Source organism: Narcine bancroftii, chromosome 10, assembly GCF_036971445.1.
Source record: "Narcine bancroftii isolate sNarBan1 chromosome 10, sNarBan1.hap1, whole genome shotgun sequence".
Classification (NCBI taxonomy): Eukaryota; Metazoa; Chordata; class Chondrichthyes; order Torpediniformes; family Narcinidae; genus Narcine; species Narcine bancroftii.
The window spans coordinates 22562970-22576565 of record NC_091478.1 but is presented as its reverse complement, the minus strand read 5'-3'; the positions used below and the strand labels follow the sequence as shown (position 1 = coordinate 22576565).

At 44.9% G+C, this 13596-nt stretch overlaps 1 protein-coding gene across 17 annotated transcripts in view; it reads right to left on the bottom strand.

Annotated features, from left to right (window-relative positions):
* Positions 1 to 13596, bottom strand: part of mfsd13a (major facilitator superfamily domain containing 13A) — a 92262-nt gene that overhangs the window by 53833 nt on the left and 24833 nt on the right. For 8 of the 17 annotated variants that reach the window (XM_069900136.1, XM_069900140.1, XM_069900142.1 and 5 more), the window contains exons 1-2: positions 9113 to 9297; positions 6 to 6423 (exon numbers count right to left, since the gene is read on the bottom strand). The exons of 3 other annotated variants lie outside the window; for them this stretch is intronic. The gene's annotated coding sequence lies outside the window, so the exon portion shown is untranslated. Of the gene's footprint in view, positions 1 to 5; positions 6424 to 9112; positions 9300 to 13596 lie in introns of those variants that run through there. 6 more of the 17 variants (XM_069900151.1, XM_069900133.1, XM_069900149.1 and 3 more) reach the window with 6 other exon arrangements.

Genomic DNA, 13596 nt, shown 5'->3' with positions numbered 1-13596 from the left:
TTTACCTTTTCTATCTCCAGCATTTGTGTGTCTTTAAATCAAATAGGCTTCTTCCCTACAGCATGAGTACCCTCTATTGGCCAGATACAGGATAAGCAGTGCGAGGTAAACAAGGGAGACTGCAGGCATTGGAGAGATACAAAAGGTTTTCTTTGTATCAGAGAGACTGGATGCAGACTGGGAGATTGCCTTGTTGAGTACTTCAGCTCTGTCTGCTGCAATAACATAGATCTCCCAGTGGCCACCCATTTCAATTCCCCGCACCATTCCCTTGCTGACACGTCTGTCCATGGTCTCATGTAAAGCCAGACTGAGACCCGCAAATTGGAGGAACAACACCTTATCTTCCGTCTGGGCACTCTTCAACCAGATGGCATTCACATCGACTTCTCTGGTTTCCATTAAACCTGCCTACCCTCCTCCGTTGCCTTTCCCCCAACTCTGTCTCCTTTCACAGAGCCAAAATCAATTCTCACCTTTCCTTTATCATATCCAATCAACTTCTTTTGGTCTGGACTCCTTGCCTTCTCATTCTTTCCCTGTTCTCTCTCCAGTCTCTATCCAGATGCCTTCCTGTTTTTTGCTTATACCTTGAAGAAGGCCTCAGACCCAAAATGGTGGTAATATATCTTTACCTGCTATGGATGCTGTGACACTGGCTGAGTTCCTCCAGCATTTCTGTCTTTACTACAATCACAGTATCTGCAGACTTTCATGTTGCACATAAGGAAGACAGCAGTAGCGAGAGAACTGGAGAGACACACCAGGGAGAAGTGGGGAGACACACCAGGGAGATTGAAAGCCCTTATGTAAAACAAGGTTCCTTTTTCAAAGTTCAAGGTGAAGGCTCCTTTTATTATCACATAATACATAAATATGTAATATACATGATCTACTTCAATGTATATCTGCCTTAAGGCAAACAAAGAGTCACCATGAGCGTTACCTGTTGCCCCTAACAATAGGAGAAAGAGAGACAAAAGAGAATCCCTTCAGAGTCACTGCGTGTCCGTGGATTGGCCTCCAGCATTCATGCAACTTTTACAGCCATAGACTTTGGTTCAAACCATTGGCAACCTAAGCTCTCAGACCAAACCTCCGATATGATCAGGGAGCCTTCAGCGTCCGAGGCCCTTTGGAAGTGTTATTTGTCCTCAGCAACCTCTCAAATCCTGGATCTGATATCCAATTCCTATGAGCCAGTTTCCAGCAGCCCCCACTCTGTGTGGATCCTTCACCTGTAAGTTGCCAGCAGCCCACAGCCTGTGTGGGTCCTCAATCATTGAGCCCCTCACTAATTCACTGCTGCAATCACATTCCTGTAGGGTCATCTCCCATGCTCCTTGTGGTACGCTGGCCAACATAGGCACCACCATCTTGGTCAAAGACCTCCATGTAAGGGTGTCACGGTTGGCGTAGTGGTTTGCTTAACGCCATTACAGCACCAGTGATCAGGACTGGGGTTTGAAACCTGCGCTGTCTGTAAGGAATTTGTATGTTCTTCCTGTATCTCCATGCTTTTTCCGTGGGGGCTCCAGTTTCCTCCCACCATTCGAAACGTACTGGGGTTGCAGGTTAATTGGCTGTAATTGGGCGGCATGAGCTCATGAGCTGAAAGGGCCTGTTACCATGCTGTATGTCTAAATTTAAATATTTAAAATGTCCAACTTGTTCGAGATTCTCCCACTAGTAGAAACATGTCAACATCAGCAAGCTATGCCTCATGTCTTTTTTTTTTGGGCTTAAATAGAGACAGGTGAGAGGAGCACCTTGGGACTGTGTGCTCAGCCTGCTCCTGTTCATGCAACTGACCCATGACTGCATTGCCAGATTTACATCTAACAGTTTCATCAACTTTTCAAGTGACACAACAGGAGTTGGCCTTATCACCAATAATGATGAGTCGCACTACAGAGGAGGAAAATCTTGTGAAATGGTGCGAGTGTAACAACCTGAGTCTCAACATGGACAAGACGAAGGAGATAATCATAAACTTCAGGAGGATCAGGAATGACCACCCTCCACTACACAACAACTCTGTAGTTGAGAGAGTGGAGAGCACCAAGTTACTTGAAGTTCCTTGGTGTTGATGGAAGGGAAGTTAGCTAGTGTAAAAGCCTGAGCTGCATTTGCAAGTGTCTGCAGTTTCTTGTGGCCTTGGGCAATGTAGTTCCCATCCCATGCTGTGATACACCTGGACAGGTACTTCATACAGTGAATCAGTAAAAGTTGGCTAGCAACCTCAGAGACGGGCCAAATTTCCTCAAGCTTCTCAGAGTTGGACTCCCACTGCTGCTAAGTCAGTCACCAAACTGGGGAACTAGGTCCATAGACTGAGCATCATGTCATCAACAGTCAAGGAACCCAGTTCTCACAGCTGAGTCCCAGGGTCAAATTTCAATGTTACACACAGATCACCTGTGGAAGCAGATAAAGCAGTATTTTAGTTAGAAGATGAGAATATTTTCATAAAACTAAACTTAGAGGCGATCAAGGTGCAAACTGCATTTCAATTTAATTTCTGATCCATGCTTGGACAAAAGTAGGCCATGCAGCCCTTCAATCTCATTCACATCATGTCAGGTTTGATTTGCATCAACTTTATTTTCTCATTGCAGATAAAATAGGGCCAGAGTAAAGCAACTTTTTGTGAGCTGCACCCAGACAGTCTGTTTCCCTCCATAGATGCTGCCTGACTTGCTGAGGTTTTTGCTCCAGATTGCAGTATCTCCAATCAGCCACAATTCTTGTAAGGCATGCACCACACACTTAAGATATGAACTCCATCAACCATTTTTTTGACAATGAACCCTTTACGACTCTGCTCTTGTTTGTTTTGAACTCTTGGCTCTGTGCTTGTCACTCAGGGCTACTCTCAACTAGTATCAGCAGTTTTAAATTGAGCTTGCTTCTAAGTGGTCAAGTATCCCATCAGACATGAGTTTTGACTATTTCTACCACAAGTAGATTTATATAGTAAAAACACAATGTTGAAGAATCTCAACAGGTCAAACAGTGTACTTTATATAGTAAAGATAAAGCTTTGAGTGGCATGGTTGGCATAGCGGTTAGCACAACACCTTTACAGTGGCAGAGATCAGGATCAGGGTTCGAATCCAGAATTTCTGTAAGAATTTTGTACATTCTCCCCATGTTTGCACAGATTTTCCCTGAGGGCTCTGGTTCCTCCCACCATTCAAAATGTACTGGGGGTTGAAGGTTAATTGAGTGTAAATTGGACTTGTGGGCTGAAGTGGCCTGTTACTGTGCTGTATATCTAAATTATTTAAAGATAACACAACCAACATTTCAGGCATAAGCTGTCATGGGCAGCCGGGGTGGGCTGTGACTGGCCTCTGGCAACTCACCGGGTCACTTTGGCCTTCAGGGCTGCTTGTTGGCACCAATGGCTCAATACACGGCAGATCAATGATTGTCTACTCTACCTATAATCCCTCACGCAGCTGGTACCTTTCTGGGAAATGCAGAGTGGTTCCAGCTGTGTGGGGGTATTATAGGTAGGGAAGATGGCCATTGCTCTGCTGTGTACTTATGACAGGCAGTGCAATGGCGCTGGAGCAGCCTTTTAGAGCTTCTCCATAAACAGGCAAGTTTAAAATTTTTATCTGTGTTTGAAGCTAGCCTCGAAGCGGAGGCCTGGCATAAAAACACCTAATTTTTGTCTCCTATGAAAGCCCGGTTGAGTTCCTCCAGCATTTCAGTGTGTTTTTACAAAAATGCCAATGCTGGAACCTTCAACAAGAAATGGGAAGCTGGAGGGATTCAGCGTGTCAGCCAGCATCCATGGTCAGTCAATGTTTTGGATAGGGATCCTTTATTGAAACAAAAGTGGGAAGAGGAGAAAAGAAGAATTTCTTCAAAGTAGCCATACATAGAACCACAGAACACGACAGCACAGAACAGGCCCTTTTGGTCATCTAGTCCATGCCGAGCTATTAGTCTGTCTAGTCCCTCTGACCTGTGTCCAGTCTATATCCCTTCCATCCATATTATTCATCATTCAGGTGCCTTGCCATTCGGCGTGGGCGATCATGTCTCTCAATCTGTCATGATCTCTGACCCTCTGAATTGTAGTTGTTGCCTCCCCTGTTCTCCTTCGGTGAAGGCTCCATCTTTGAGCTGAGACCATAGTAGGGAGAAATACTGAAGTGGTTTTCCATTGCCTTCTTCAGTTGTAGTTGATCAATGGTAACCCTGGCCATTGATCAGCAGATTCATCTGCCCAGCATTTTTAGTTTTACAATCATAAATTCCAAATTGTAGAATCCACTTGTAAAAACCATCCACCATCTGTAATCCACAGCTTCACGTGACCCTGAGTGGGAGGCTGAACAAGTATTGCTCCTTGCCCAAGGGTGACCTGTAGGTTATCGGACCGAAGGAGCACCTTACACCTCCTTTTGCTGAGCAATTGAGCAGCACCGACACCAATGTACCTGTCCAAATTTTTCTTAAATATCAAAATGGAGCCCACATTTGCCACTTCAGATGGCAGGTCATTTTGCACTCTCACCACTCTCTTCATGAAGTCTCTACTAAATGCTCCTCCAAAACCTGGACAGGTTTTCACCATTAACGCATGCCTCCTCGTTCCAATCTCAACATACTTTGAGAATTTGCAGAATAGAAGGTTAGAGAAACACAAAGACTCCAAATGCGGGAACGCTGAGAAGTTGGGGAACTCAGCAGGTCCGAAAGAGTTTGTTGATGGAAATGGGAGGAGTTAGGTAGGGGAGTGTGGTTGAGTTTCTTGGGGCGGGGTCGGAGGACATGTGAGTGCTGGGTTGAGATACCATTGCAGGCTGTTGTCTGGCTGTGATCAGTGGGATAAGGAAAGGAGCCAAAAGAATCCAGCCACACCCAGCAGTATGACACATACAAGCGGTTGGAGGAGGATGGAGCAGCTAATCAGATCAAAAAAGTGATTAATCACTCTAACTATAATCAGATGGTATTATGTAAACCATCTCCAAATGTACCTTCTTGGTCATTGGGTGTCAGAGACTGTGGGAAATAGTATCAGCATGAAGGAGAAAAAAAATGGTTTGTTTTCATTTGTAAATCGGCAGCAATACACAAAAATGCAGGAGAACTCAGCAGCTCATGCAGCATCCAGAGGAAGTAAAGGCTAACTATCGTTTAAGGCCTCAGATTCATCAAAGTATGAGCAAAAAAACAGGCAGGTAACTGAATAAAAAGGTTGGGGGGGGGGGAGGAGGGAGGAAGGGGCAGTGGGAGGAGCACAGGCCAACAGGTAAGAGGTCATAGGTGGGAGGGTAGAAATTGCCAGTGGTCACACAAGCAGTAAAGTGCCAGACACAGAACCAGGTGCCACAGGTGTGGTGTGAGCAGTGACATGACAGGAGAGGATAAGAATTAGAGGAAGGAGTTGGCAATTCAGCCTCTTGGCTGATCCAATTGTAACCTCAACTTAGCATTCCCACCCACCTCTGTAGCCATCCACCTCCTTGCTTGAGAAACAGGAAAGTCTGCAGGCACTGTGATCGTATTACATCCCAAAAGTGCTGGAGAAACTCAGCAGGTCCTGTAGAGTCCACAGGAGGCAAAGATATATAACTGATGTCTTGGGCCTGAGCCCTTTATCAAGGGAAGAGCAAAAATCAGGCAGGTGCCTGAATAACAAGGTGAGGGAGGAGGGGAGAAGGGGCAGGGGGAAGAGTACAGGCCAGCTGCTATAAGGCCATAGGTGGACCCTCTGCCCCATAATTCCTCCTCCTCCACCTTGTTATTCAGGTGCCTGCTTGCTTTCTGCACATACCTTGACGAAGGCCTCAGGCACAAAACGTTGGTAATATATCTACCTTCTGTGGACACTGCAGGACCTGCTGAGATTCTCCAACACTTTTACATATTTGCTATTTCCTTGCTCCTACCACACTTTAAAAAAGGTCCAAAGGCTCTTTGGTAAAATATTTTCAGCTCACCTTTGTCCTCAAAGGAGAATCCACTTAATTTTAAGTGCTTTCTCCTTGTTCTAGATTTCCCCCCCCCACCCCCCAAGAGGAAATGTCCGCTCCACATCCAGTGTGTGAGGGGCTCCTAGGATCTTTTGTCTCATTCAGTCCCCTTCTGCTTTTCTAAACTCCAACAGTTACAAGTCTGCCAGTCTACTCAACACCTCTACTTTCTTGGAAGACTAAGGAACTTCGGCATGTCGCTCAACAACTTCTACAGGTGCACTGTCAAATGCATACTGGCTGGATACATCACAGAGTGGTATGGGAGTTGGTCTGCTCAAGATCAGAAAAAGCTGCAGAAGGTGATGAAGGCGGGTCAGAACATTACACGAGTTTCCATCCCCTCCATGGACTCTATCCACATCTCCTGCAGACCAGGAAAGGCAGCCAACACACCGAAAGACCCATCACACCCTGAACGCACCTGCCATAGGGAAAAAGTTAAGAGTGTCAAAGCACGCACCAACAGGCTTCTTTTCTGCTATCAGGTTCCTAAATGAACCCCACAACAGTGCTCTCATGCTCCCCTTGCTTGGTACTGATTAATCTTCCTTTCATTGTAATCCTATACTCTGAAAATTGTGCTCTTTACATGGCTGCATAAATAGAACCATAGAACATTACTCCTTTGGCCCTTCTAGTCTGTGCCGAATCACTTTGTTTTGCTTTGTCCCATTGACCTGCAGCCAGTCCATAGCCCTCCATACCTCTCCCATCCATGTACCTGTCCAAATTCTTCTTAAATGTTAAAATTGAGCGCACATTCACCACTTCAACTGGAAGCTCGTTCCACACTCCACCAGTCTCTGTGTGAAGAAGTTCCCCCTAAACTTTTCCACATTCACTCTTAACCTATGTCCTCTGGTTTGTATCTCACCTACCCTCAGTGCAAAAAGCCTACCTATATTTACTCTGTCTATCCCCTCATAATTTTAAATACCTCTATTAAATCCTTCATTCTTCTACACTCCAGGGAATAAAGTCCTAACCTGTTTAAAGTTTTCCTGTAACTCAGTTCCTGAAGGCTGGGCAACATCTGAGTAAATCTTTTCTTCACTCTTTCTATCTTAGATGTCTTTCTTCTATCTTTGCTGTAGTTAGAGGTAACCTGTTAGTTTGCTCACAAAATAATCCATCTTACTGTGTTAGGTATTTTGTGACAAATGAACTTTAACTGGTGTAAAATAAATCAGGGGAGGTAGAGATTGGCAGGGTGAGTGAGTGGGGATCGGGGAGAGTGAGAGAAGATGAATGGGGAGAGTGAGAGAAGATGGATGGGGAGAGTGAGAGAAGATGGATGGGGAGAGTGAGAGAAGATGGATGGGGAGAGTGAGAGAAGATGGATGGGGAGAGTGAGAGAAGATGGATGGGGAGAGTGAGAGAAGATGGATGGGGAGAGTGAGGGAGGAATGGGGAGACAATTCACAGTGGACAGTAACCTATTGACCTGAGTTTCCTTCTCAAGCACCATGAGGATAAGGAGAAGGTGCAAATTCCACACAGGGACTACCAGATGTCAGGACTGAACCCGTGTCTCTGGAACAATCCGAGAGCTAACCCAAACCCAATGTGTTGTGTGCCACATGATTGATGTAAACTCCCAGGCTGCCAAGTTGTCAACTGTGTACAATACAGAATACAACGTGTCAAAGAAAACAGCTCCAAACCCTACCCATTGTATTGCTGCAAGAACAGAACCAGCCTTGGGGAAATCCGTCCAGTATAATTGGTCCTGTTACACCATGGGAGATATTTTCTACTTGAATGAGGTAATTAGGTACAGGCAAAACTTTGAGATCAATTCAACGCTCCAGAGAAAAAGCCTCACAGAGATGTCTTGTTGCATATTTCTGGAATTTCTTTTGTTGCCTCAAGACACAAACATGACATACACACACATACACACATGAACAATGCATGCTCACATAAGCAAATGCAAACAGATGTGCGCACACAATAAAATAGATCAGGATTGGAGGCTTGTGACCAGTGCATAAAAACATTAATGCTGGAGAAACTCAACAGGCCAAACAGAGTTATTTATGTAGGAAAGATAAAGATACATAACCAGCCTGAGCCCTTCATCGATCTGAGGAAAATGTAGACAGGCACCTGAATAAAATTGTGGAGGTGGGGGAGTTTCCAAGTCCCATTGTATCTCTCTGGAAATTTAATCAAATATATCCAAGAGTGATCCTCACTTACATGCCCAGTGTAGTTCCCCACATAATGCTTCTTTTGGAGGATTGAAAGAGGACTGAGGATCTATGACTGTCTTTGGCGTTCCCAAGACAACCATGCTTCAGTATTATAATGCTGCTTCAGGACCCCTGCGAGGTTAGGCCCTTACTCACCTTAAATCCTTTGGGCATCTCACAATATAAAGCAGCAACCCCTGTCTCAATCCCAATCTTATTCTAAACCTTCTAACATTCAAGCCCATGATCCCTTCCCACCTTCTTTGTTCGAGGATCACTCATGTTGATACACCTCTGCTCAATAACGCACCAAGCAGCTCTGATACTCAAGAACCCAGACAGTGATTTCAAACCCACACATCCCTCAAAGCCACTAGACTTTTTCACTAAGCATAAAAAGAGTTGTCCAAATTTACATTCAACCAATTAATGGAATCAGAGGAACAGTGGACTGCTCTCCCCTCTCTATCAGGCTGTCTAAATAAGGGATATTCATGCCTCAATCTTTTAGCAATCTTTTGAAATCACCCTCCGATTATTTACCTTCATCAAGAGCCTTCCCAATTTTAAACACGCAAGAAAATTTATTGCTTTCCCTACCTTTAATCCCATCTGCTATTTTTCAGACTATTTGTGTCCCTTCCCTTCATAACAAACTGACTTCATACTGGAGCAATATAAAAAGATTGAGCGTTAAAATAAATGCATGATTGGCAAAAGTGCTCCCAGAAATCTTTTGCACCATTTAAAATATTCTGGTTGATGAAGTGAACAATTGTCTTTCAAAGGATTAAATGCAGAGAACACAGTTTCAATAGACAGACCACGGAGACAGAAAATATCAGTAACAGAATAAGCCTAACATCTGGTATCAGCTGCTTCAATGTTCTTGGAGATTTAGAGCAGAATACTCACTGGCAAAACACCAACAGCAGGCACTGTAAAAGCAGATCTGGTAGAGCTGTCTCACTCAGACTCCCATGTAGAATAATGGCAAACTCCTGGACTGAAAGGCTTTAAAAGGCACAGTTCCTGAACTTTGGTTTCTAGTTGACAAACACACTTTTCCTGGTTGATATTTCTTACTTTTCTCAGAAATGAGGAAGCTGTGGGAGGGGAGACTTGCCTTCTGGAGTACAACAGTATTGCCCAATGATTCAGTTTCACAGAAAAATAATGACTAATTTCTCCTTAACCTGGAAATTACAACATGGAAAGTGTAGTGCTTTTGTGTAAATTTGCCTTTAAAAACTGTGTAGAATATGGTATGACTGATACATTGTTTAGAGAATCAGATCTGATCTCACTGAATTTGTCCCAACCATTCTTACCAACAAGTCTGATCCTCACCGACCACCTACATGAATTCCAATTTTATTCTTCCTTTTTTCCTGTCAATTCTTCCCTCCCTCTTCCTCCTCCCAATAGATTCTACCACTCCATCTACACACTAGGGCAATTTACAGTGATAAATAACTTGCCAACCCCAATCTCAGAGGAAAATGGAGCACCAGGAGGAAACCCACACCGTCACACGAAAACTCTATACAGTCAGCATCCGAGGTCAGGATTGAGTCTGTATCTTTGGTACTATGAGTCATCTGCTCTACCTGCAGCGCCACTATACTGCGCATGAGGTGCCAAACTCGACTGGTTAGTTAAGGGTTAATGCTTTCAATAATGAAAGATATTTTGCTAAAGTTCCACCTCTGTTAAAAATGGATATTTATAGCAACACAAAGGAAACCCACAAATACAACAGAAATCTTTTTCTAATTATAGAGATAATACAATATCTCTGCAGGAGACAGCATTTATTGACAATCTTTAATGGCCCTTATTCTATGAGGTGAAGAAACCTACACAATGTTGTACTGCAGTCATTGCCAGGATTTTAACCCCAGTGAACATGTTTCCAGGTGAGGATTCTCTTGGTGTGAACCTGCGGGTGATAGGTCTCCCCTTCATTTGCTTTCTCAGTCTCTGTGGTTGAGGTTGTGGGTTTGGGAGATGTTATCAAATTCATCTAGTCAATGCATTCCTGGGCTATTGCACACTGCAGGCATGTTGCAATAGTGATGGGAAGGAGTTTGTGTTTAAATTGCTGGACGTTGTGCAATATAGCAGTGGGTTTGGTTATGTTTCTTGAATATAATTTAATCAGCACTCACACCCTTCTTTTTCTTATTCTCTAATACCTATCCAATCTGATTATGGGCAACAAAGGATCTCATCTCCCTTGAGTCTGGATTAGTATGTTTCAGACAAGAAGATCTCTTAGGGGCAGCAAGGTTGGCATAGCAGTTAGCGCCACACTTTTACTGCAGCAGCGATCAGGACTGGAGTTAGAATCCGGCGTTGTCTGTAAGGAGTTTGTATGTTCTCCCTGCATCTGCAAGAGTTTCCCCTTGCAGCTCCGGTTTCCTTCCACCATTCAAAATGTACCGAGTGTGTCGGTTAATTGGGTGTAAGTTGGGCAGCACAGAGTCATGGGCCAAAATGGCCTGTGACTAAATTTTAAAATTTAATTTGAAATATTTTAAATTTTAAAAATTTATATTTAAATGTACAAAATTCTTACGAGCTTGCATGCGTCAACATATTGTAAATGTTTCCATAGGCTAATTTGGATATAACCAAGGGTTACAGTGTCGGTGAAAGGGGTCCTGCTATTCAGGAAAGAGATGAGAATGAATTACTTACTCCAGAGAATGGTGTAACTTTGGAATTCTCTAACCAAAAGGAATGTGGAAGTTTGAGAGCTTAATGATATATTTCCAACTGCTAGATGACCAGAACTGCGCATAATACTCCAAGCGTGGTCTTACCGATGTACTGCACATATGTAATGTGACATTCTTGCTCCTGTACTCAAAATTCTGATCAATGAAGGCACGTCAAATGCCTTCTTAACCATCCTAATTTTATTGCCACTTTCATGGAACTATGTACCTGCACCTCGAAGTCTCTCTATTCTACACTTTACAGGGCCCTCCCGTTCTCTGTGCAAGTTCTACTTTTTTTTTAAATTTCAAATTTAGAAATACCGCGTGGTAACAGGCCTTTTGGGCCCACAAACCCACGCTGTCCAAATACCCCAAAACATTTTGAAAGGTGGGAGAACTCAGAGGAAATTCACAGCAAACAGGGAGAACATACAAGCTACTTACAGACAGCAGCAGATTCAAACCCGAGTCACTAGCGTTGTAATAGCATTACGCTAACTGCTTCGCGAACCGTGCTACCCTTAAACTGCAACGCCTTAAATTAAATTCCATCTTCCACGCTTTGGCCTCCTTTCTCAGTTCATCAAATCCTTCATAGATTCTTTTGCACCTTCATTTTCATTGCTAATCTTTCTCCTTATAAAATATATAGAAAAGAACTAAACTTATACTGTGCGGTGGCTCACCCACGCAACAGGCAAACCAGCTCATGGAGTCGTGGCAAGTCCACAGCAGATCTGACTGTGAGATCTGGGTGCAGGACAAACCCACAGTCTGGCAGCTGATGTCATAAAGGTCCCGGGAGTCCCAAACATCATCGGGTTCCAAGGCGAGGGCTCTAATAAAGTCACTTGGTTCATCGCACTTTTGACTCTGCGTGGTTCTTTTGCTCACTGCGTGCCTAGTGCCTAGTGAGTCCAATGATCCAAATGGGATTTGGACCCAACGATGACTGACCCAAGCACACAGAATGGAGTTTCGCTGAAACTGCTGAGTTTCTGGACCTCGCAGCCACAATCCTGGTTTGAACAGGCCGAAGCCCAATTCCAGGTCTGGTAAATTGTCTTGGATGCCTCAAAGTACTAATATGTGGTCCAAGGAACAGCAGGACGAATCATCAACTTCCTACACCAGCCACCGGTGGTCCTGGTCCATTCTTTTGGCATCTCCTGCAGCATGGTTGCTCCACATGGACAGCTTAGGCGACCGCGCACCATCGGCCTAAATGAATGAGATGCTGGCACTAGCAGACGGCCATAAACCATGTTTACTGTTCAAACAAGTCTTTCTTGAGCAAATGCCAGAAGATATCCACCTCATCATTGATGCAACAATTTCAGTTACCCACGCAAAGTAGTGGCCCACACAGATATCCCTCGGCACACCAAGCAGCATGGTGGGGCCTCCATCGGCCAAGTTGCTGCATCACACTCCAAGGCCTAGGCCTTCCCCACGCCACCAACGAAGCCGGTGACGCCCTCCGCAAAATGCGATCCCAGTTCGGACTGTTGGTGTTTTAACACCAAAAGTGGAGTTCAGGAGCTCACTGTTGCTACACACTGTTCTTTTCCGGGAAATGTCAGAGCCGGCCATCACTAATGGCTACAATGGCTGGCCATTGTGATAGCCTCCTTTACTTATGGGACTGACACTCCAGGCGAAAGTTTCTCATAGACACAGGGTGGAGGTAAGCATCTTTCCCTCCTCAAACCATAACACCTGGGCTGGGAAGTCAGGACTGGTGCTCACCACTGCCAACAGCAGCAGTATTTGCACATCCCATTATAGTTTGGTTTCAGTCGCTTCACCTGGTTGTTTATACTGGCAGTAGTGTCGTAGTCTTTATTACGTACAGATTGCCTCCAGCCACACTGCCTCCTAGTGGATGATGAGGGACAGCGCCTAGTGAATGCTAAGACCTTCCAGACCTTCTCGCTCGGTGAAGCCAAATTACCGGCCCCACATCTGGACTCTGTCACTTTGTCAGGCAACGAATTTGCCAGCATACTAGCAGAGTTCCTGACCATTATTACACCACATTACTCCACAGATGCCCCCAAGCATGGTGTACAGCACCACATTCCCCTCAAGGATCATCACTACACACCCGAGCATGCAGGCTCCTGCCCAACAAACTCCACCTCACCAAGGAGGAGTTCAGGAAAATGGAGGAGATGAGGATTGTCTGGTACTCAGACAGCCTGTGGGCCTCTCCACTACACATGGGGCCCAAGTGATCTGGAGGATGGAGTCCATGCGGTGACTACAGAAGGCTCAACAATGTCACCACAACCAACTGCTACCCAGTCCCCCACATTCAGGACTTTACAGCTAATTTGCATGGGGCACGCATCTTTTCCAAGGTCGACCTGGTCTGGGTATCACCAGATTCCCGTCCACCCCAGTGATGTCCCCAAGAAGGCCCTTGTTACCCCAATCAGCTTATTTGAGTTCCTGCGGCTGCCTCAAGAATGCGGCACAAATGTTTCAGCGGCTCATGGACTCAGTGGGATGTGGCTTAGATCTCGTCTTCATCTACTTAGATAATATCCTGATCGCCAGCCACTCACACCAAGAGCATTTGATGCACCTGTGTCAACTCTGCCACCTCCTGAGTGAATATGGCCTGACCATCAACCCGGCGAAGTGCCAGTTTGGGCTGTCGGCTATTGA